Source organism: Monodelphis domestica, chromosome 7 (assembly GCF_027887165.1).
Source record: "Monodelphis domestica isolate mMonDom1 chromosome 7, mMonDom1.pri, whole genome shotgun sequence".
NCBI classification, from domain to species: domain Eukaryota; kingdom Metazoa; phylum Chordata; class Mammalia; order Didelphimorphia; family Didelphidae; genus Monodelphis; species Monodelphis domestica.
Window position 1 is genome coordinate 45,819,516 of NC_077233.1, and position 20,742 is coordinate 45,840,257.

Sequence of the window (20,742 nt, forward strand, 5' to 3'; positions counted from 1 at the left end):
GTTGAGTTTCTTGACTTGGTCGCTCCTGCCCTCCTGCCTACTGCTTTCTTTGTCAAAGACTTAACTTATGAGGTTTCAGGGCTGGATCTGGCCCTGGATGTTTTTGGTTTTGTTTGGGGTGCGTGTGAGTGTGTGTAGGTGCATGTGTGTGTGTGTGTGTGTGCGCGCGCGCGCGCGCGCAAGCTTTAAAATCTCTTCACTGGCAAATTACAATATTAGTTGCCCCCGGATAATCGAGTTTATTTACTCCCGTCCCTAGGCTGATGGCTCAAGCTCCCCAAAGACTCGCTAGTGTGTGCCCAGCGCCCTGTGCGCGACTCCTAGGTGGTCCACCCAGTATGGACCCTCTCGGATGACCTCCTCTGCCTTCCATTTAAGTTCCATTACTGGCATGCCAGTCCAGGGTAGGGGTTTAGGATTTGGAAGTAACCTCGGATCTTCATCCTTCACTCCGAGAAGCCAGCTAGTCAGACCACAAGCAATTATTAAGTGCCAGGCACTGTGCTAAGTGCTGGAGGTACAGAGAAAAACAAGACAACCCCCGCCCCAAACTAACCAGCCAACAACCTTTCGGTTTCTGTCCCTGAGGAGCGTGCATTCTAGTGGGGGAGCAACAGCACTGGCAATTTTGTGCGTTGTGTGGATTTTTTAAATTCTTGGCTAAGGTGCATTGGCTCAAACTGGAGCTGACAGCTTGTTTAAATGAAACAAACAAACAAAAAATTTCGCAAAGAATAAGTTTAATCCATTCCCAGAGGCTTTAAATCAGGACATCCTTCGAGGGGTTGGGGGGGGATCCCCAAGGGGATTGGAGGTGCATCTTCTTGGACCTGAAGTCTCTTAGCCCAGTCGGCCAGTGGCAGTCCCAGAAAACTGTCCTGTTTCTCAGCGGCGACACAAAACTACCGTGTCACTGGCTTCAATCACTCAGAAAGCTCCTGCTGGTCTAGCTCCCCTAGCACCCCCAGCTCCCCAGCTTCCCCAAAGCCAGGGAGACGATTTGGAACCTCAGCCCGGGAAGCTCAGGGCATTCTGGGAGTTGTAGTCCAAGCCTACCGCCGGAGGCGCCTACGAGACCCTTGACTTGGACTACATTGCCCAGGGAGCCTCGAGGAGTATATAAGCCACGCCGGAGCTGGGCTCAAGTGCAGTAACCATGTGGATGTGCTGCTGAACCGTTTCCTGAAACTCACTGGGGTGGGAGGAGGAGGAGGAGGTGGAGGTGGCGGAGGAAAGAAGAAGGAGGAGGAGGGGAGGAGGAGAAGGGAGGTGGAGGGAACGAGAGAAAGGCGAAGCAAGGCTAGGCACCCGACGGGACGAGACGAAACCAGACGCTGGAGTGGGTGCGTGTCAGCGTCCATCCTAACGGGACGGAGCTCCGGCTTCGGGGACATGGAATTACAAAGTAGCTGCTAACGCTCTCTTGGCCAGGCTCCCAAAACAAGCAGGCACAGCTCCTGGGGGCGACAAGGTAGGGTCCCGGGCCCGAGGAGAGCAGCATGCATGCGGGGAAGAGACCGAGAGACGGAGCAGAACTTTTCTGCTCCGCCCTCCCTGGGCGTTTGGGGTTCGGGATGGGATCCGGGCTGCCCGCACACAGCTGACATGTCCTTGTCAATGATCTAGTTTCCCTCCTTTTGCATATAGGTCCCCGGTCTACTAGCTAGAGCCACTGGCTTTCAAATAGCGGATCCGATCCCGCTCCCCTCCCCTCCCCCAAGTTAGGGACCAGCAGCAGGAAATAGGACCGGGGGTGGGCAACGTAAAGGGGGTGGTGGTGGACGGCAGTGTGCGACTGTATCTCCTCGAGGAAACAATCTTGCAAAAAAAAAAATGTAGCCCTCCTGCTGCACGGTTTGGTAATGCATGCGAGTGTTCGAGCCCAGGTCTGCGTTGTGCCTGGGATGAGAGGGTGGGAAAGGTGAAAGGGAAGAAGACGGGGGACAGAGTGGGTGAGGTTTGGGAGCAAAGACACCCGTTTGTGTGTTTGGTGGGATGTGAGGATAACCAGCATCGAAAGGAGGATGCCATCCTCTTCGTCCCTAGCAAACAAGTGCTCTGGGGATCTGACCACACTTTCACCGTGTACTGTTTGAGTATTGCAGAAATGCGAGACGTGTAGTGGATCTGTCGGCTTTATGGAGTGCGTGCCATGAATAGAGAACCTAGGTACTGATCACCTTCAGGTTTTAGATTTGGCTGAAGCCGAATCGTGGAGGAACAGACAGACAAAGTCTGTTACCTGAGCGAAGGCATCTACACTTACTAAACAAGCTATTCTTGCTATCTTTTGAACAGACCATGAGAACTGCTGTTCTCTGGCCACTGTAATGAGTCTTTTTTTTCTTTTTTTCTTCTTCTTCTTTTCTTTTTCTTTCTTTTCCTTTCCTTTCTTTTCTTTTCTCTTCTCTTCTTCTTTTTTTTTTTTTAACTCAGGCGCCGACCCAGTGGAGCAGGAACTGTACCACCCCAGTTTGGGTGTGCTATAGATACTGTGGCTTACCTGTGACAGGTGAGTGTGGAATCCGTAATGAGTATTTCTTCCTAACTTCCCCTTCGTTCTTAAAAGCTGTCAGAACTAGGATAGAGGAAAAGAAAGAACTGTAAGGCTCAATCTGTAAGATTGATTCTCCCACCTTGCTGATAGTTCTGTGTAGCAAACACCCAGCAGAGGTAACTAAATTGCCTTAGGAAGTCAATCACCACTCTAGAACCCAGAGACAGAATTGTAGCTGACAAACCAAAGATCTCTAACAAGGCAGAAATGACATTAAATGGAGGAAGGAATGAGAAAAATCTGACTTGTTATGTAGTGTGTGTGATTTCAATTTTGAAAGATATGGCTGTATTTCTTTTGCCAGGCATATGTAAGAAAAATTAACTGCTTCAAAAATAACTTTCCAGCAAGTGAATTATGTGCTTTTCAATGTTGGATCAGATGGGAAGGAAGGGCTGTCTATGTATAAATGAAGTAATTACAGCTGATTTGGTTTATTTATTTATATTGAACAGCTAAGTCAAATCTAGAAATGGAAGAGAAAATATCAGCCCGCAGCACTTGGTCTGAAGCCAAGCACATGTCAAAGGATTCAATAAGTTAATGCTATTGGAGTGCCTTCTGCGGGATGTGAATTGGGGCCAGGATTCTGCTATAAACACAGACCGGCCAGCTTTTCCAGATTGGTTTGACAATGCTAGTGGAGGGAGGCTTGTGTTGTGTACATACGTCCATGCAACTGTAGGCTTGCCCATCTGAAGTTTTCTTCTTAAATGGTCAAAAAACAGGGCCACAGGGGGTGGATGGCTCTTGGTAACATGTAACAGTCTAAATATTTAGCTGTTCCCTGGACTACAGCCTTTGGGCTTTTTTCTCATTTGAAAAGAAAAAAAAATTAGACACTTCATTAAGAGGTGTAGTGCTTTTGTTTCCTGTTGATAAAATTCTCAGGAGTGCTAATGTAGTGGAAAGCATTTGTACTCTATTCATCTGTATTTGTGGAGAGCCTAGGCCCATTAATTCATGTAGTGCTAATTAGATTAAAGCTGGGGGTTCCATCTCCTTCCTGACCAGTTAGTTCTGTACTGAACAGAACAAGTTTCATAGCCACAGACTGACCTTCCCTCTTCTCAGTTGCCTGCTTTTAGACCAGAGTTAGAGAGAGAATTTGCCAGAAAATTCTCCCCATCACATCCTTCTTTCCTTTATTGGTAGACCAGTTTCTAAAAGTCATGTGCCTTTGGAATCATCAGGGCCTAAAATTTTCTGTGATGATTCCTTGCTTTCTGAAATCGAGGTAAATAAGTTGCTTGGGGGCAGTGAAGAGGAACGCTAGAAAGAGAGTTACAGTACCCAGGTTCAAATTCTGGTCCTGCCCCTTTATTACTATGTAGGCAAATTACATGCGCTCTCTGGACCTCGGAATCTTCATCTAGAAATAAGGAGTGATGGCCTCCACAGCTCCTTCCTCTTCTAAGCTTGTGTGATCCTATGATCCTGTATAGATTGAGTGTTATGTTATCAGAAAACCTTGGAAAATCTTTTTTTAAAAAAATATATTTTATTTGATCATTTCCAAGCTTTATTCATTAAAGACATAGATCATTTTCTTTTCCTCCCCCCCCACCCCCCCATAGCCGATGCGTAAATCCACTGGGCATTACATGTTTTCTTGATTTGAACCCATTGCTTTGTTGATAATATTTGCATTAGAGTGTTCATTTAGAGTCTCTCCTCTGTCATATCCCCTCAACCGCTGTATTCAGGCAGTTGCTTTTCCTCGGTGTTTCCATTCCCATAGTTTATCCTTTGCTTATGAATAGTGTTTTTTTCTCCTAGATCCCTGCAGATTGTTCAGGGACATTACACCGCATTAATGGAGAAGTCCATTACGTTCGATTATACCATAGTGTATTAGTCTCTGTGTACAATGTTCTCCTGGTTCTGCTCCTCTTGCTCTGCATCACTTCCTGGAGGTTGTTCCAGTCTCCATGGAACTCCTCCACTTTATTATTCCTTTTAGCACAATAGTATTCCATCACCAACATATACCACAATTTGCTCAGCCATTCCCCAATTGATGGGCATCCCCTCGTTTTCCAGTTTTTGGCCACCACAAAGAGCGCAGCTATGAATATTTTTGTACAAGTCTTTTTGTCCATTATCTCTTTGGGGTACAGACCCAGCAGTGCTATGGCTGGAACCTTGGAAAATCTTAAAGGTTTGTTACCCTGGGGGCAGAGTAGTAGGGCTTGCTTGGTCTGCCCGGACTGGTACCTTATACAAGGAGAGATGCTTGACTTGGGAGGAAAATATTGATGTTATTAGGAAGTAGAGTGGGTCATTATACCACAAAGTTATGGGTTTATAAGTCTGAGAATATAACTGATTTCAGTTTAATTCTTTGAACCACTTTTGAAGTGAGATTCTATATTCTGCTAATTGCAGGAAAGCCAAATGATCATTATGATAGCATCCTGTAGTGCTTTAAAGTTTGCAAAATGCTTTATGGGAGACTAAAACACATCACCATTTATTTGTTCATTTTGCAAATACTGGGAATACCAGTTCTAACTCACCTTAGGGCCTTGAACAAATCAGTGTTCCTTGGGGAAGTTCACATTTTTTATCATTGAAGTAAAGGATTTGGGCTAGGTGATCTCTCAGCTTCCTTCCAATGTAAACAGTCTCTTACTGTGATTTATGGAACCCAGTTACGTGCAAGGCATTGATTAGACCCTGGGGAAGATACCAAGATGAATAAGGTATGGCCTTAATCCTCAAGGGACTTCTTTAGTACAATATAAATTTAAAAAATAGCAGGCATGTCTCAAATGGAAAACTTGATAAAATTAAATCATAGCTTAAGCTGCAAATGTGAATGGTATTGCCTTTTCACATAACCTTCAAGCTCACTTTGTTGCCCATTGTACACTTTTTTTTCCTGTCTTGGAAGTACAGGCTGCCCTTTCGTTAATCCAATGTGGAGCAGAAAAGCCTCTCAAGGTTTTCTTCCCTTTATCAGTTATGGAAGGTTCTTCATGTTCCAAATGGTATATCCCTCCTGTGTTTTCTTTAAAAGTCTCTTTTAGGCAACCTTGATATAAACCTACCGTCCTTTAGCACTGAACTGAATTATTTTGACCTCTGTGTTGGATCTCATACAAAATGTTTTAAAGTGACAAGATATCATCCACATTGGCATTCTCTTTTATTTTTGGTATTCTGTTTTAAAGAGAATAGACCTCTTTGTTCTTCGGGAACCTAAATAGAAGCATAATGATTGCTTAGTAGAATAAGAAATATGAAAATCTGTAGGATAGATTTGGGAATTGTTGCCTTATTTTTAAAGGGGGGAGAGCAAGGCTAAAGAAAAAGTCAGTAAACAAATTATCTACTTTCAGAGAATTGTTGAGAAAGTATTATCAGATGGCATTTTAGTCTCCATGGGAAATCTGGATGTGATTTTTAAAAAAATGGGCTGCTTATGAAGAAGCCAGAGTACAAACAGCGGAAAAATCAAATTTAAATTTGGCTTAGAGTTCGTTTTCTAGGTCATACTGCCCTGGGACAGACTTGGTTTAAGTAGGGTCTACACAAGGCAAATACTTTGCTTTATTTGCTATTGGTTTGATCTTAAAAAACACACACACACTCACACAAATACATACATTGTATTCATAAACCATTTCTATTAGGGGAAGTCTTGCCAGTGTGTGAAATTAATTAACTACTTGTATTCTGTGTTGCTGACATGCTCTCCTAAAGAGCAGAGATCAGAATTAGAGTAGATTGTCTTGACCATTATTATTGCATTGATACAAGCTTTGGTGTTGCCATTGAAAAGTGGATGGTGTCTTAGGTGTCAATGTTTGAGAACTAACAAAGGGAATTGAATGCAGGGGTACCTGTAGGAGCCTTCAGTCCTTAGCAGCAGCAGAACATAAGCTCCTTGAGGGCAGGGACTGTATGAGTGTTTTCTGTGCTATCTTTTTGGACCTAGGCTGTGATTTTATTAGTGTATGAAATTTCTGTGGTTCAGGTAGGCACCTCCTCTTGTAGCTTTAGACATTTTATTTTGTTTATTTTTTTTAAGCCTTTACTTTACATCTTAGAATCAATACTGTGTATTGGTTCCAAGACAGAAGAGCAGTAAGGGCTAGGCCCTTGCCCAGGGTCACACAGCAAAGAAGTTTCTAAGGTCAAATTTGAACCCAGGACTTCCCATTTCTTGACCTGGCTCACAAGCCACTGAGCCATCTAACTGCCTCCAGCTTTAGACACTTTAGATAGTTATGTGGAGGTTCTCAAGGTAAGTATCTTGCTTGTGGCCACACAAATATGTCAGGATTTGCATCCTGAATCGAAGACTGAACCTCTATCCACTCTGATATTCTGCCTCTTGTTTTGGACATGGTTTCTCCTAGATTGCCAAAGGAGTCCATGGTACCAAAAAAGTTAGGAAGGAATCCTTAGTTTAAGGGAAGGCTGAGTGCCAGAACCAAACTACGACATATACTCTTTGTGCCTCCCCAGAAGAAGCCAACACACCATTATCCCCCACAGCCCACATCAGTTTGGTTAAAGGGGAAGCCTTGAGAACTGGGGTTTACGCTTAAGACATGCTTGCTAACTTTTGGAATTGAGCTCTTTTATTTGACAACTTCTAAGTGCCTGCGCATTTCCCCCTTGGGACTCACACAGTTGCTGCACTATACAGATATATGAGTTCTGTTTTATTTCCAAAGAGACCCAGATTTCACGAAGTCTGATTCCAGTTGGGGGCACATAATTAGTGGACCCCATTTCTAAGTTTTTCATTTGTGTTCTCATCAGGCTGTCTGCTGGCACTTCTTATACATATATCAGTCTGCCTGCCTCTCTCTCTCTCTGCTCCTCTTCTCCATGTTTCTAATTTGTTGACAGTTGGGAAAAGAGGTAACTCAGCTTGTGAAGAGTATGTTCCTTTAGACTCAGCAAACGCTTGTTAAGCACCTGCCATTGTGATGGTTGGTTGCACCATTGTGGGTGCTGGGGGAACAAAGATCCAATAAGCAACAAGACCTGTCCTCAAGGAGCTTGCATTTCTAATGAGAACTAACCTTACATAGATAGATAGGTACATGGTCAATTAAAAAACATTTATCAAGCACCTCCTATGGACTAGATGCTGGGAACACAAAAAACAAAACAATAATAAATACTAATTGATTATTTTAGTATTTAGTTGTGTATTTCTTGACATGATTCCATTTGGAGTTTTCTTGGCAGAGATATTGGAGTAGTTAATTACTTTCTTCTCCAGCTCATTTTACAGATAAGGAAACTAAGACAAACAGGATTAGGTGACTTGCCTAGGGCCACACAGCTAGTAAATAGTTTAAAAAGTTTTTTTTTTAATTTAAAGGTATTTTATTTTCCCAAGTACATGTACACATTTCAATATACATTTTCTGAAATTATAGGATTGAAATTGTTTTCCTCCCACCCTTCCCTTCTGCCTCTCAAAGGTGGTAAGCAATTTGATCTAGATTATACATTTATTATCATGTGAAACATTACATAGTACTTTAAACTTTTGAAGAGCTCTCTATTTTCTCTCTCTCTCTCTATATGTATATACATATATATGCATATTTATATGAAATTTAATTTGAGCCTCATACTTACCCTGTAGGATAGATTCTGTGGGTGTTATCTCCCTCCTTTACAAATGAGGAAGCTGGGAGGCAGCTAGATAGCTCAGTGGATGGAGAGCCAGACCTGGAGTTAAGAGGACAATCAGGCCTTAGACACTTACTGACTGTGTGATCCTGGGAAAGTCACTTAACCCTAATTGCCTCGCCCTTGCTGTCTTAGAATTGTTGCTAAAATAGAAAGTAGGTTTTTAAAAAACAGCAACAGCAAATGAGGAAGCTGAAGTTCAGAGAGTTTGGGCTCTTGAGTCCTATGTTTAGTGAGGGTCAAAGTTGGCATTTGAACCCAGGTCTTTCTAAATCCAAGATCAGTACTCTATCCATTATGCCACATTATGCAAGATTCATTTTATAATAGGATGATTGATTTAGAGCCAGAAATGATCTTAAAGGCAAACTAGTAGATTATTTTCATTTTCAGGTTAGGAAAGTTAAGGGATATCTATCTGTCCAAGATCATACAGATAATAAGTGGTAAGGAAAGAGTTAGGAAGCCAGTTCTTCTGACTCCAAACCCAGTGTTATTTTGACTGGATCCCTCATGTTTCCCAAATTTATATAAAGTAATTTCAAGAGAAAAGGAGTGTGAACAATTCAAGAGATCAGGAAAGGCCAATTTATTCATGAATGAGGTAGCCATTGAGCTGTGCTTTGAAGGCAGCTAAAGAGTCTAAGAGATGGATAAGAAATAAGATACAAGGGAGAGGGAGGCCCGTTCTGAATAAAGTTCACAGGTTTGGACTTCGTGCCACCTTTGTTCTTACTTGGAACCATTTGTTTGCTTCCATTCAGGTGCTCCTCTTTGGCCCAGTTGTTGATAATCCCAAGAAGGCACCTTCACACCCTCCTGGTGGGGCTTCTAGACTTATATAATTGAGTGACATTCACTGGACATAAAAACAGACAAAACCCAAAGCAGGGCTTGCCCTTAATGAGCTTAGAGTCTACTCCTATTGGAAACTATCCTTCCCATCTGCTGTGGCTCACCAAACTTCCCAGGACTTCTGATAGGAATAGATAATCAGTTTGGGGAAGAGAGAAATTTAGTCTCAGGTTTGGAAAAGTCAGGGCTACATCCTCCTTTATTTTCTCCCACTTGAAAAATTGCCACCAGGGCCTGCCTAGACAGAACCTTTGGCCACATGGTTTTTCTGGTGTATGTGTGTATGTACATTTCTGTATGTGTGTGTGCACACAAGCATTTGTGCTTGACACATCATGGCAGTCACCTTCAGAAAGCCCATGAGCTTCTAAATAGACGGTGGCCAGTAAGTGAAGGGGTTTGAATGACTACTCGCAGCTCATTTTGGCTAGATGGCTGCATCTTGCTAGGAGAGGTGTTTTCTAGAAGACTTTACAGTTTGAGAAGGTTGTTTGGTGTTAGAACATTAGTAGAACTAAGTAGAACTTGGTAGAACATTGAAGAACTCTGGGACTTGAGCTTTACTCTCTGGTAATAGCCCTATTTTACAGAAGTGGGAGAAGGGAACTCTTGAGGTCTGAGCATTGACTCCTTTCTGGGTGGGCAAAACAGGTAACATCTGTGTGCTCATTTCCTCTTCTGCTGAATGGATATAAAAATATCTGCTGCTTACACAGTTTAATCATCTGGTAAAGGTCTTTTCCCCTGGTAGAGAGGATAGAGAGATGGCACTGAGATCAGGAAAACCCAAGTTCTGTCCTGCCTGGGACCATGGAGAGACATCTACTTAACATCTTGGTCTTCCCAGACACCCTTTAACTGTGTTAGTAGGTGGAATATGTTTCCAGTCATTCAATAAACATATATTAAAAGCTCTACTGTGTGCCAGACACTGTGTTAAGTGCTGAGCATGCAAAGACAAAAGACCCCCTCCTCAAGGAGTTTATATTTTGTTAGGCTATTTCACACTGATGAAATTATATATATCCAGATTTAAAAAAAAAAAGCCAACTTTATCCAGCCTTAATGAATATTTCTGTTCCTTTCAGTAGCATCTCCCTTGACTTGACTGGCCATTTCCCCCCTTATTATTTTCTATAGTCACACTACAGTACAGACCTTACTTTGTCCTGGTTCCAAAGGAATCCTGGACTGGGAAAGAGGAGACCTCGATACTGTTTTTGGTTCTGCTGTGGCTAGTAGCTGTATGAGGTAGGGACAGCCCTTTAACCTCTGTGGGCCCCACTTTCCAAATTTTTGAAATGAGATGGAGTAGATGATCCCAAAGGTTATTTCTTTGATTCAGCACGGGTGAACCAAATCTTATTAAGTTGAGGTAAGGTCTGTTGTAATGGCAGTCAGGGTTGGAGAGGTCTGACAAGCAGCACAAATATTTTTCTCATATACAGTATTCCATCTTGGAGATGTCAATGTATTTTGAGTCATCTGTACAGCATTTGTTTTTTTTAGAAGATCCCTTATAACAATCATCAGATGATTGATTTAGAACTGACTGAAAGGGAACTTGGAGATTATCCAACACCATACTTTTATGGATGATGAAACCAAGTCCCAGAGATTTTGAGGATTTTGCCCACGGTTACATAGCTAGTGAATTCCTCTGACACAGATTCCAGCATTCTTTCCACTGTACCATACAAAATTGCATTATAAAAGTGAGAGAGCTTTTTGAAGGATGTATAATTGCTACGTGAAGGAATTAGAGAATCACTCTGTAGTTATGTGGTTTTAAGGCCATTCTATTTCTGACTGTCTTGGGTCATCTAGGAAGACTGTGTAAAGATCAGGATTTCAAGCTCTGATGATTTACTTTTGCACCAGTTGAAAACGAAAGCAGACTTTTTTTTTTTGCTTTTTGCTTTAAGAAAAATACTATTCAGAATTGAATAAAGTTTCTTGTGGTGGACATAATCTGAATTTCTGAGGATGGTCTGATGATTGATCAGATTAGCAACCAGCAGTAGTGAAAGGGATTGCCCCCCCCCCCCCCATACCTTGTTGGTAATAACCTATTTCGCAACTCAAGATTCTATCTTCAATTGTCTTTGCTTAAAGGAAGTTCTGAAATATAACCCAGGGACATTCAGAGTTGTGAAATGAAATGAGACTCAACTGGTTGAATAAAGATAATTATAAAAAACCTTAGAAATAGCTAAATAAAGATGTTTTCTCTATCTCATGTGTAGTTACCTTAGGATACACATTTCTGAGTTAAGATATTAGAATAATGCCCCTGTGTCTTCTTGAGAGGGTCTTTTTTGTGATTATTTATAGTTTGACACGATGATGATGACAATTAACAATAGTAACTATTGACATTTATGTAGAGTTTGGAGGTTTCTAAAGTATTCAACATCTATTCTCCTATTTGTTCCTTGCAACTGCCACGTGAACGAAATATTGAAGGTATTGTGATTCCCATTTTAGAGCTGAGAAAACTGAGGCTTAGCAAGAAAATGCAGTCCACTTTGGGCCATACAACCACTAAGTGTGAGAGACAGGCCTTGAAGAATCTAGGATTTCCTAACTCCAAGTCTGGCACATTATCCATGATGCCACATTGCTTCTCATAGACAGTATTGCTTGACCTTCATTTTCTTACTGATGCATGATTTTCCTCAAATACACTCTTGTCTTTAAACATTAAAATTTATGTTCTACTGTCCTATTTACCCTCAAATGAAAGATTCTTAAGCCATGAGGTTCCTGTAGGTATTGTGATGAGCACAGCCTCTTACTTGAAAGGGCAGCTAGGGAGATAGAGTGCTGGAACTGAAGTCAGGAAGACAACTTCATGAGTTCAGATCTGGCCTCAGACACTTCCTAGCTGTCTGACCCTGAGCAAGTCACTTAAGTCTATTTGCCTCCGTTCTTCCTCTGTAAAGTGAGCAGGAGGAGATGATAAACTAGTCCAGTATTTCTGCCAGGAGAGTCAGACACCACTGAAAAAAGGATTTGACAACCTTCTATTATAATCCTTAATGTCCTTCAAGCCATCAAATGTTTGCTGGTCCCTTCTGTTGTTAGGCTACTTACCTTCCTCAGTTTACCACATAGATCCTTGTTTTTTTGCCAGTGTTATATGCCCTCCTTGAGTATAAGCTACCTGAGGATAATGGCTATTATTTCCTTTTGATTTTTTTTTATACAGGCATGTAGTGTAAATGCCTGGTCTGTAGTGGGGACTTCATGAATGTTTATTGAGTTGAGTTACCTGGATTTCTGAGAGATCCGCTGCTGGCTACCGGCTACCTTGTGGCTTTCTGGCCTTCCAGATGTTCTTTAGGACTCTTTCCTAAAGCTTGATTTGGAAGGTGGCTCTTGGATGATTGTCTTCCCCTTAAAATTACATTTTCAGAGCAAATAGAAATAGAGCCAGGCTTAGCTAAACTTGGCAGCCCTGTGTCATTGAATGCTGGAAAGTGAAAGCCAAGAGGAAATGGAGTTACAGGTTGGCTGGTTCAGTGGTGAGCGGTTGGTTGTGTTTTTCTAACTAGGAATTAGATGGGAGTATTTATTTTCTACTCACATAGGGAGAGCTTTTCTGAGAAGTTGGACTTTAATGTAGTGAATATAGGGGATTCACAGATTCACAGAGTTGTAATGGGCCCAAGTCCAGCCCTCTGGTTTTATACTTATTTTTCTGGGGTCCAGAAAAGAGAAAAACCTTCCCTAAGATTAGACAATGAGATAGTGGTAGAGCCACGTGTGGAACCCAGGCTTCTGACTATAATCTGGAGCTCTACTTCAAAAGTCAAAGGACATGGATTCAAATTCTACCTCAGACACTTACTTATTTACCTTTGTAACCTTTAATGGGTCACAGAACCTTATTTAGCCTCATTTATCTCATCTGTAAAATGGGGGGGGGTAAGACTAGTTATTCTGTGAAAGCCTTTTTAGTTAATATCTGTGATCCTATAATCTTTTCTTCATTTATTGTTGGGTTTCTTCTTTTTCCCCTTTTCCTTTCTCTTTTAGAAATGATTGGGGAAGAATTCTCATTATAGTGTCAGATTGTACTGAGAGGTACAACTCATATTTTAATCTAATTCTTTATCCAAATTATGTGAGCTTTGGGTATTCTTTGGCAAGAGATTGAGGTGTTGGTAAATATGGCAAGGACTATCACCCTTCCTGGAGCTATTATATATCCAGAAAATGAATCCAGAGCCTCACATTTTCTTTTTTTTTCTTTTTTAAACATTATTTTATTTTGTTATTTCCAAACATTATTCATTGGAAACAAAGATCATTATCTTTTCCTCCCCCCCACCTCTCCCATAGCCCACGTGCAATTCCACTGGGTATCACATGTGTTCTTGATTCGAACCCATTTCCATGTTGTTGGTATTTGCATTAGAGTGTTCATTTAGAGTCTCTCCTCGGTCATGTCCCCTCCACCCCTGTAGTAAAGCAGTTGCTTTTCTTCGGTGTTTTTACTCCCACAGTTTATCCTTTGCTTGTGGATAGTATTTTTTAGATCCCTGCAGATTGTTCAGGGACATTGCATTGACCCTAATGGAGAAGTCCATTACCTTCGATTGTACCACAGTGTATCAGTCTCTGTGTATAATGATTTCCTGGTTCTGCTCCTTTCCAGAGCCTCACATTTTCAAGAGAAAATAGGTAGGGTTTTCTTTTTTCTTCTTTAATGCCATAACAGTTTTTAGGTATCTTTTATACTCATGATTCTAAACTGGCACTCCATGAACTAGTTTCAAGATGAAATATTTTAATAATTACATTTCAGTAGTATTGGTAACTTTTTCAATACTATGTATTTTATTTTGTGCATCTGAAATCATTATTGCTGTCAAGGAGTCTAAAACACACACAGAAAAGACCAAGAAGGGATGACTAGGTAGTACAGTGAATATAGAGAGCCAGACCTGAAGCTGAGAGGACCTGCATTTAAATCTGGCCTGAGACACTTCCTAGCTGTGTCACTTACCCCTCATTGCCATTTTTCAGGCTTAAAATTGATATTAAGACAGAAGGTATGGGTTAAAGGAAAAATAAAATCAAGAGCTTTTTTTATACAACTGTGAATATTGTACAGCAATCTGATGTCTAGGCAGAATTTATTCCATTAAGCATTTCTTTATCCTTGCTCTGCATCAGTGTGAAGTACCACAGGGCAGTGGCTAGTGAGCCAGCATTCATATTAGAAAGAAGCCTGGGGGTTTTCCTGGCTCTGACAATGTCTGACTGGGTGACCCTGGGCAAGGCCTTTTCCCTCTATGGGCCCTAGGTAACTTTTCTAGACAGGACTTGCAGAACAATTGTTTATTAACATTGGTAGGGGAGTTTTCTCATCAGGAGCTCTATATACCACTGAAACCACAGATGTGTACCAAAATAAGGGGGAAAAAATCCCAACCCTATCCTAGGATGGGAATACCAAAGCAAAACGTGCCCTAGTCCATATCTTCAACATGCTTATATCCTGCTTGAATAGGGGAATGTTTGGAGATGTGGGCAATTCATTTTGATGGGGTTACTCATCTGTTGGTTGGAAATCTAGTTCACCAAAGTTAGGGCACATGCCATCAAAATACTTTTCATCTTCTGTCTAAAAGAAAGTCATACAATGTAAAACCCCTTAAATCTGGAAATGAAATGTCTCTTTAAAAGTGAAAAACCAGAAATGTGATAATGGAGAATGGGAGCTTCTTGAGGGCTGACACCAGTTCCTTTTTGGGGTTTCTGTCCTCAGTGCTTTCTAAATAGTTGATAATTGATTTTATTTACCTGGTACTATTTTCTTTGTGAGAGTAAAGGATTGAGCTAGGATTGACAGGGACCTTATAGGGCTTCCTAATTTAATGTCCTTGTTTTGCATAATTTTTTAGCATTCTGTGGAACAAAATTTTACTGAAATACATCATCTTTTGTTTCTGCATCCCCAAGTCACTTTGGGGGCAGGACCTAACGATTATACGATTTTCCCAAAGTTCCTATGAATTTTTGAGAACATCAAAGGAAAAAGAAACTCTTCCCTTTAATAAATTGCCATGTGAGTTTACAATGTTGGGGACAGGTGTCTAACCCTATTCATCATTTTGTTTGGTAGCAGATTCATTTTTTATTCTACCACAGACTTGGGTTAGAATTATGCCTGTTATTCGTTGATTAGTCCTGGTAATGGAATCCTTGTCAAAGAAGTTAAGTAAGTAGAGCTCAGATCCTTGACCTTAACTTGCTTCACTACTTGAACATAAGAACAAGAAGTTGTTTTGGGAAAGGGCATCCTGACTCCCTTGAATCATGCCCAGAAAATCACCAGTTGTAAGTTAACTGAGCAGTCAAACCCTTTGGGAGTGGGGTGATTAAGAAATAGGTGGTAGGTTGAGGAGGGAATCTTTAGGCCTTGACAGCTGTGATTAACCTTGCCTAATTTTAGGTATTTATCATGGACTGTTGGGCAGCCATGGGGTTCCATATTTAATAATTTAATATTAGTTATTATAATAGAATATAATAATAATAAATTAATTAAATTAATAATAAATAATAAATAATAAACAAGTGAGGGTTGAATGGCATGCATTTGTAAAAACTTGGGGTTCTGGGGAGTCAAGGTCACTTGATGAGTATCTAGGTATAGTCACATTGCCATTCTTATGGGAGCAGAAGAATGTTGTGGAGGGGATTGTGAGACTTAGAGTAAGAGGTTGGAGGGCCCAGTCCTGGGACTGTCCCTTCCTTCTTGTGGGACTTGGAGCAACTCACTTAATCTCTTTGGCTTTTAGTTTCATTTTCTGTAAATTGAGGGGGTTGGCCTAGGTCAGGGTTTTTTGTTTTAAATCAAGGAATGTGGTGTTTAGCTGCACTAAATAAAATACGTAGGATTGTAAAGGAAACCAATTACATTGAAATACAGTCATTGAAATATCTTGAAAAACCATTTCTTAGACTCCAGCTTAAGAACCCTTAGTTCCAATTGAACTTTTGTATTTACTTTGTATATATTTTGTACTCTTTGTGTACATGTCCTCCTCCTTTAGGTCAGGAATTGTCTTTTTTTTTCTTCTTTGTTTCCCTAGCAGGGCTGAGATAGTGTGCCTTGAAACCAGGAAGACATGGTTTCTGAGTCCTACCTTTGACCCATACTGACTTTGTAAATGTGGGCAAGTCACTTAACTTTTTGGTCCCCTGCGCAATTCTCTGAGACTCTCAACTGCAAAGAAGGAACTGATCTACCTTAGTAGATGGAGATTCCTTACCGGAGAATTCCCCGTGCCATTGAAATTGGGGGTCTAGGCACTATCTCTAGCAATGGGACAATAGTTGGGGACAATTATCTGGGACAATGGCTGGAGCCCCTAGAAATTGTTCTTGACTTGACTGGAATCAGTCCCCAAGGGTAACCTTGGGGTTAATTTTTAAATGTTCTAATTTAGCTTTAGTTTCAGGACTTGCTAAATTCTTCAATCTGATTTTGTGTAGGTGGAAGAGGAGATCTTAGAAAAACTAATTTAACACAATGAGTGCGATATGTGTCTGGGAAATAAAGATGGGGAAATTACAATAAGTGGATTCTTTGCTGTTGTCAAAGCTTTTTGCAAAAATGCTTTCGTTCCATACAATGAAACGAACAATTTCTCTCAGTGTGACTGTAATCTTCAGCCCAGTTGAACACTGATATAGAAGAAATTCAGAAGATTGTTGTCATTTCTCTGAATGTTTCTGGAAGAGATATGAGATGGACTACCTCCATTGCACCATCAGTGAAGAATCTTATGAATTTAAATTCTTTAGGGGAAGTCAACTCAGGAGAGAGATGGGAAACTCCAAAGAGTTAAATTTTGAAGAAACAAAAGGAAACCATTTCCATGATAAGGAGAAACAAGGGTTGTATCAAGAAATTAGTGTGTGTGGCCTGACAGAGGACTCTGCAAACTTAGATTTTACAAAGAGAGGTACAGGATGATAGAAACAAGGGCAAGTCCTTGAGGAGGAATACAAAATGTATGTTTCATGTTGTAAGAATGCCAAGTGCCTAAGCTTGGAATGAGAGCTAAGGATGACCCCAAAACATTTAAATTGTTTTCATCTGTATTTGGGGAAGAGAGGATCAAGAAAGACAGTACTGCTACTCAGAAAGTGCTGCGCCTGTGATAACTGCCAAAGGGACAAGACAGCTGCTGCTTTCTCATTTTGTCTGTTTTCTCTACCAAGGAGAATAGCTTCTGGATTAAAAAAAAAGATAAAATAATATTGACTAAAAGTGAATTGCTACTTAAGAAAATTAAGGTGATAGTAAATAATATTGGCTAGCATTTAAGTAGGACTTTAAAGTTTGCAATGTGCTTTTCATTTGTTATTTTGTTTGGTAAGAGATCAGCTAATAGCCCTTAGAGAATTCAAATTATTGGTCCAGATGACCTACATATATGTTTTTATAAAAGATTTTATTTTTACCAACTACATGTAATAACAATTTTTCACATAAGTTTTCTGAAGTTACATGATCCCAATTGCCTCCCTCCCTCCTTCCTCCCCCCCACCCCCTTCCCCAGAGCTGGCAAGTAATTCAGTCTAGCTTATACATGTATTATCATGCAAAACAAATTTCTATATTGTTCATTCTTTAAGAAAATACTCACATAAAACCAAAACTCCCAAATAAAGACCCAAATAAACTCAATGGAAAGAGATAGTATGCTTTGATCTACATTCCAATTTCAATAGTTCTTTCTCTGGAAGTGGATAGCATTCTTTATTCCTCAAAATTGTTCATTGTATTACTAAGAGTAGCTAAATCTTTCACAGTTTCCACAATATTGCTGTTACTATGTACAGTGTTCTTCTGGTTCTGTTTATTTCACTCTGTATAAGTTCATGTAGGTCTTCCTAGTTCTTTCTGAAATCATGTTCAGATGACCTACATTTTTGAGGACTGAAAGAATTGGAGAATGGAGTTGCTGAACTCATTGTCAGTTATAATTTAAAGATGATGGAGAAAGGGAGAGGCACTAAAGGACTAAAAAGGAGCTTGCGACTTGATTTAAAAAAAAAAGAAGGGAGTAGATGATGCAAACTAAAGGTCAGTGAGCTGAATTTAGATTCTTGGAAAAGTCAGTAAACAATAGGTGTCAACATTGAAAACAGGAAATGGTGAACATAGAATCAACCTATGTTCATCAAGAAAAGGTTGGGCTAGACTGATCTTACTTCCCTTTTTGACAAGGTAGTTAAACAGAAGCTCAAGGAGAACACCTTATTTAAATGCTAGATTTGAGCAAATCACTTGATAAAACATCTCATCCTATTCTTATGGAAAGGGAGAAAAATGTGGGCTAGAAAATTATACAATTAGATAGATTTGGAATCAGAATAGTCATTAATTCGTAGATGGCAGCTTGGCAGATTTCCTCTAGCAGAGTGCCTCAGATATCTGTACTTGGCCCTGTGATGTTTGATATTTTTTGTTAATGACAGATAAAAGCATAACTGGTATACTTATTAGATTTGTAGGTGATACAAAGCTTCAAGGGATAGCCAATGCTCTGGATTCACAGTCATGATTCAGAAAGATCTTGGCAGGTCAAAGCATTGGGATAAATATCATTTCATACTTTTGGAGATATAAGTATATGATGTAGGGCAAAGGTGGGAAATATGGGCCTCAAATGATCAACAGAACAGCCAGGATTAAAAAGTAACTGGAAAATGTTTAACAAAATTAATGAAAATGCAGTACAATATAGTTGATGTTAATATTTGTTTTTTTATGTAGCCAGTAGGGATACATTTCTATTTGAATTTAATGCTACTCACATAGGGTATCTCAGGCATCTTTATCAACAGCCTCACAAACTACCATTCCACTCAATATCATTGTTTCCTTATTTATTGATTCTTTCTTTCTCCAGGTTCCAAGGCAGTCTAGTAGGCATATTATGGAATAATTTTGTCCATTACTAAAACCATAGGAAATTCCCTCAGCTTCCAATCCAGAGAAAAATCAACAATATCTCTTCTCTTTTCTAGCTTTCCATTCTCAAACTCAAACCCTGAATATATAGGCTTAGTCAAACTCACTATTAATAATGACTATTAATCAGTCAACAAGTATTTATAAAATATCGACTGTGTATCAGGCAATGTGCTAGGTGATAGGATACAAAGTCAAAAGAATGAAGCAGTCCTTCCTCGAGGAGCTTACATTCTGTCAGGGGAGACACAATGTACATGCCTAAGTATATTCAGAACAAATTTAAGATTGGGTGATCAGGCACTCACTCTAGTTTGGGAAAATCAGGAAAAGGCTTCATGTGGAAAGTGGCGTGGCATGGAAATGGGAGTTAGAGTGCCGTTATCTGCAGAATATAGAGACCTAGCTACCCAATTTATTAGCATTAGTGAATACTATGGACACTCAACCATCTTCATAAAGATAGAGTAGATTGTGATGGGCTCACAACTAAATTCATGTCGCTCAAGTGAAGTGCAAGAATGTTGCTGATGGAGATTTTTCTCTAGTACTTCAGTTGCTGACTATCATTCTGACTAGTGTCAACCTCAGTCCATTCCATTTTACTCTCTAGGCTTGGACTCATCTATTTGTGTCTCAAGCTTGCCTTTCTTCCTTCTTTTTGTCACTCTAAAACATGAGAAAGCTTCTCTTTTTCCAGAGAACAGAGAAATCCCCAAATAAACTGATCTACTCTTAGAGCATTTCATTGGTGTTGTCCCAGGATTCTCTCTCCTGGCAGTGTCTTCCAAAGTCTCTATTATCCTCAGAAGGGACAAAATCCCTGGTCATAGAGAGGCCATCAAAGTCTCTGTGATCTCTGTTTTTAGCCATACAATAGTACCTGAATAAGGTACAATTTGGTAATTATGAAATTATTTTAGTTGGGCTAAAAAATAAAAAAAGCATTGTCCCAGGTACAAGGCAAAAGTCACAGTTGGAAAAGTAGTTTGCATTAAAAAGATCCAGAGATAGCAGCTAAATGGCTCAGTGGTTTGAGAGCCAGGCTTAGAGATGAGATCTGGGTTCAAATATGACCTGAGATATTGCCTAGCTGTGCGACCCTGAGTAAGTCACTTAACCCCCATTGCCACTTTTCTGCCTTGGAACCAATATGGTTGGATGGAAGGTAAGGGTTTAAAAAAAAAAAGATCTGGGAATTTTTGTTAGACTGCAGCGTGTAAACGGTGTGATATAGAAGCCCCCAAATTAAATTTGATCTTACATTGCATTAAGAAAAAATAAGGGGGGGGGTGGGCAGCTGGGTAGCTCAGTAAATTGAGAGCCAGGCCTAGAGATGGGAGGTCCTAGGTTCAAATCTGGCCTCGAGACACCCTGGGCAAGTCACTTAACCCCCATTGTCTAGCCCTTACCACTCTTCTGCCTTGGAATCATCCAAGATGGAAGGTAAGGGTTTAAAAAAAAGAAAAAAAGAAAAAAGAAGGAAGGGTTACTATAGCCTTTAAGACTATATCTGGGTTATTATTTTAATGTTTGGAAAATAGACTGATAAACTTTTGAATGTCACAAGGAGGCTGTCCATGTCATAGGAGGGAGGATAAATTCAAGGAACTTGGGAACATATATCCTGGAGAAGAGAAGACACAGGAATGGATGATAACTC

General features: G+C 40.3%; 1 protein-coding gene across 11 annotated transcripts in view; it reads left to right on the forward strand.

Moving 5' to 3' along the window:
- Window positions 1-724: 724 nt before the first annotated feature.
- Window positions 725-20,742, forward strand: part of ITPR1 (inositol 1,4,5-trisphosphate receptor type 1) — a 410,117-nt gene continuing 390,099 nt past the window's right edge. For 5 of the 11 annotated variants that reach the window (XM_056804558.1, XM_056804561.1, XM_056804562.1 and 2 more), the window contains exons 1-2: window positions 1,151-1,471; window positions 2,437-2,512. The gene's annotated coding sequence lies outside the window, so the exon portion shown is untranslated. Of the gene's footprint in view, window positions 1,472-2,436; window positions 2,513-20,742 lie in introns of all 11 variants that reach the window. The other 6 variants (XM_056804559.1, XM_056804565.1, XM_056804566.1 and 3 more) reach the window with 3 other exon arrangements.